A 4687-nucleotide genomic window follows, 5' to 3' on the forward strand; every position below is an offset into this window, starting at 1 on the left:
TCCCTGGCAGTCCAGTGGTTAGGTCTCCGCACTTTTACTGCCAAGGACCCAGATTCGGTCCCTGGTCGGGGAACTAAGGTCCCATAAACTGCAAAGTGCACAGCGTGGCCAAAAAAAAAAAAAACAAGCCAAACGTGTGGTGTCCTGGATGAGACCCTGGGATAGAAAAGATAAAAAGAAAAGATAAAAACTGATATATTAGGTATTGCTGCTGCTGCTGCTAAATTGCTTCAGTCGTGTCCAACTCTGTGTGACCCCATAGACAGCAGCCCACCAGGCTCCCCCGTCCCTGGGATTCTCCAGGCAAGAACACTGGAGTGGGTTGCCATTTCCTTCTCCAATGCAGGAAAGTGAAAAGTGAAAGTGAAGTCGCTCAGTCGTGTTGGACTCTTAGTGACCCCATGGACTGCAGCCCACCAGGCTCCTCCGATCATGGGATTTTCCAGGCAAGAGTACTGGAGTTGGGTGTCATTGCCTTCTCCTATATTAGGTATTAGATATTAGGTAAAACTAAGGAAATCTGCTAATGTATCAGTGTTGGTTCATTACTGATGAACAAATGTAACAAATGCACCTCATATGTACAGAAAAATATAAGGTGCTAACGGGGGAAAACAGGATGCAAGCATAAATGAAATTCTCTGTATGATCTTATTCTTTGTTAACATACAGTTTCTAAAGTAAAAAGGTTATTTAAAAATTAGTCCAGGACATCCCTGATGGTCCAGTGGTTAAGAATCCACCTTCCAATGCAAGTGATGCGGTTCAATCAGTGGTTGGGGAACTAAGATTCCTCATGCCATGGGGCAACTGGGCCGAAGTGGCACAACTACTGAGCCCCGACGCTCTGGAGCCTGCTCGCCACAGCTGGAGAGAAGCGCACTTGCTACAGCGAAGACCCCGCGTGCCGCAACAGCGCCATCCCACCCACAGCTCTCGCATCGCCCGGTCCTCAGCCCAGCTGCAGAAATTCTCCAGGGTTCTCCCATCCTACTCGTCTTTGCCTGAATTTCTTCTCTCACCTCCACCACAATGCCCCATGCCGGGGCCCAACCTCATGCACAGATGGCCAGAGACCACTGCCCTGTAAGGCTGGTCTAGATAGGATTTTGGCCAGAGGCAGAAGGAAGCTAATTGTGGTTCTGGAGAAGACTCTTGAGAGCACCTTGGACTGCAAGGAGACCTAACCAGTCAATCCTAAAGGAAATCAACCCTGACTATTCATTGGTAGAACTGATGCTGAAGCTGAAGCTCTAATACTTTGGCCACCTGATGCGAAGAGCCAATTCATTAGAAAAGACCCTGATGCTGGGAAAGATTGAAGGCATGAGAAGGGAATGGCAAAGGATAGATGGTTGGATGGCATCACTGACTCAATTGACATGAGTTTTAGGAAACTCTGGGATATAGTGAAGGACAGGGAAGCCTGGTGTGCTGCAGTCCATGGGGTCGCAAAGAGTTGGACACAACTTAGTGACTGAACAACAAATAGGGAGGTTGTGGCCAGGTGGTCGGGGGATCAGGGCCACTTCTGGCCAGTGGACAGCTGTGTCTTATTGTCTTGTCCCCAGCAGAGGCCCTGGTCTCCCTGACAGGAGCTCTGCAGTTTGTGCCCTGCCCTGGCAGGCCTTTGATACCTGCATAATCCTTTCTGCTGAGGAGGCCAGCTATGGGGTGTGAAGAGGGGCTGGTGAGCTGGAAGAGGCCTTGGGAACAGCCCTGCTGGACACCCAGAGACCCTGGGAGGAGTGAACTGGTGCCCTGGGCCCTCAAAACCCAGCGTCACTCAGGCAGGCCGTCAGCCCAGGGGTGGGGCCACGCCCCGGGGCTCCGAACTGAGTTCACTGGGACCAAGGGCTTAGATGTGATTCCAAACTGTTTGGATAACTGACTGACCCTGACTCCTGGGCCAAGGGAACTTGGGCTCTGGCAGACCTGAGCAGTGAGAGTGAGAAGGTGTGAGCAGACCCATCAGGGGCTGTTTACCTCTCCACTGTCTGAAGCCAGTGTCTGTTTGTTTAAACTTCAGGAGGTCTCTTGCGGGTTCATCTGGGTCTCTGCTGCAGCTGGAAACTTGAATTTCACAAGTATGTGTGAATATCACCCACCTTATCTGTCTTGCCTGAAAGTAGAGCAGTTCGGGCGTTAGACAGTCCACAGGCATTCAACAAATATTGTTTGTACTGAGGGAGACCCCAGAGGTGTCACCAAGCCTCTGGGACCTGCCCACACCATTTTGCCATCTCGGTTGGAGGGGGGGTTTGCTCAGGCCCTGATGGTTAGTCTTTAGGGGCTCTCAGCTGAAAGAATATGGGCCCCCTGCCCTGGCATTGGTAATAGAGTATCCAGCAATTCCAGGTAAAGAATCTGCCTGCAATGCAGGAGACTCGGGTTTGATCTCTGGGTGGGGAAGATCCCCTGGAGAAGGAAATGGCTAACCCACTCCAGTATTCTTGCCTGGACAATTCCATGGACAGAGGAGCCTGGCAGGCTACAGTCCATGGGGTCGCTAAGAGTCGGACACGACTGAGCAACAAAGCAGCAGCAGCCAACTCTGAGGATTTATCCAGGCGTCTACTTTGACTAATTTAAATATATGTATATATATATATATATCTTTAACTGATGCTGAAGCTGAAGCTCCATTACTTTGTTCACCTGATGCGAACAGCTGACTCATGGGAAACGACCCTCGTTGCTGGGAAAGATGGAAGGCAACAGGAGAAGGGGGCAGCAGAGGATGAGATGGTTAGAAAGCACCAGCGACTCAGTGGACATCAGTTTGAGCAAGCTCCAGGAGATAGTGAAGGACAGAGGAGCCTGGCTGGCTTGCTGCAGTCCATGGGATGACAAGAGTCAGACATGACTTAGCGACTGAACAATGACGACGATACACATATGGATTTGGTGGCATCAGGTCTTTTGTTGCGGTGCTCTGGCTTCTCTCTAGTTGCAGTGTGTGGGCTCCAGAGCATGCAGGCTTAGTTCCAGGGTGCAGGTTTGTTGCCCCGCGGCATGTGGGATCTCAGCTCCCTAACCAGAGATCGAACCTGCGTCCCCTGCCTTGGAAGTTGGATTTTTAACCACTGGACCAAAGGGCACTCCCTGAACCCCCTTTGAGGCGTCTGCTCCAGTCACATAAGCTGCCTGAGACTCGCAGACAAGCCTGCCCTGTTGCCCTACCTCCTTCCTCTCCTCCCTTAGAGACGGCTTCCGCTCCAGTCCCCCAGGTGCAGGGGCCACTGCAGAGGGTCGCATGTCCTAGGCAGGGAGCAGCTTCTCACAGCAGAGGCCCCATTCTGCTGCCGGCCTGTGGCTGCAGCCCCTGCAAACCCACCATCCATCCCACCACAATTGCTACAGGAGCTCAAGTTACCTTGGTCCCCTGGCTGAGCTCTCGCTCTTTCTCTCAGAAGGAAGCAGAACTTCAGTTTAGCAGCATTGCCTCATGCCTACCCTGGAGAACCTCAAGAGGAAAGTAAGCTTGAGCTGGGCAGTTGGAAGTAGCTCCAGAAGATCACCCCACCAGGGTCAGCTTTGTGGGTGCATCACCTCAGCACCCACAGAGCCACAGCGTCACCCCAGGCACAGCTAAGCTGCGAAGGCTCAGGGCTTCATCCCAGGGATTGGTGTCTTCAGACTTGTCACAAAACTATGAGCTTTGAGGCCCCGGCTGGGCCCCTGAGAGCACGCTGCTGCTGGCCCCTTGCCTGAAACTTGACATCCCTATGCACAGCATTGAACAGAGGACAATGGACTTCTGGGTGGTGGGGCATGGGGGCATTTTCCAGCTGCTAGCTGTAGTGCCCGTGTGTCAACTGCAACCTGCTGAAACTTGCACGGAGTGGGTGGGTGGCAGGCAACTGTGGTTACTGGGCCTGGAGGGGGCAGGTGCCTTTAGCCTGCATGCTGGGTGGACGGAAGCTGGTAGGCAGGATGGAGCGGGTATATGGCGGGGGAGGACGGGGAGCAGGGCCTGCTTTTCCAGAGGAGGACTCAGACCACACTGCCCTCCTGCTTCCCGGGTCCTCCTCCCCTCCCAGGCTGCTGTCACGCCCTGTGTGGCAGCTGTCACCTCCCTCTGGCATTTGTTGTGGCCTTTTTGATCTCCTCCACTTGTCTGTGGTTCTGTTTAAGAGAGAGGCCAGGCAGGGCCTTCCTTGGTCTTTGCAAACTTCGTGCATGCTGGGGGTCTGACGATGACCCCCCCCCCGTTGGCCTCCTCAGTCACATCACGTGACATGTCTCATCCCCCAGCCTATAGCCGTGCCCGGCACCCAGGGAACGCTCCTCACAATGCCCTACACTCCGCCCATGCCTGATCATCGCCCTGTAGCCATCGAAGCAGCCACCTGCCCTCTGAGAACTTCATTTTACCTCGCTTGTCCTTCACCACACACTCAGCCATTTGTGTGTTAACAGAGCAGGAGCTCACTTAACGTTTTTCGTTTTTTTTCGCTGCACTGGCTTTTAGTTTAAACACATAGAACCTTTAGTTGAGGGATGTGAGATCTTTCTTCAGTTGCAGCCCGTGGGATCTAGTTCCCTGACCAGAGACAGCACCCGGGCCCCCTGCATTGAGTCTGGACTCTCAGCCACTGGACCACCAGGGAAGCCCTGGTTGTATGTTTAAATAATCCTTCTGGAAAGTGTTGTGTTAGTTGCTAAGTAGTGTCCGACTCTTTGC

The sequence above is a fragment of the Capra hircus genome, chromosome 29, assembly GCF_001704415.2.
Source record: "Capra hircus breed San Clemente chromosome 29, ASM170441v1, whole genome shotgun sequence".
In the NCBI taxonomy this organism is placed as follows: Eukaryota; Metazoa; Chordata; class Mammalia; order Artiodactyla; family Bovidae; genus Capra; species Capra hircus.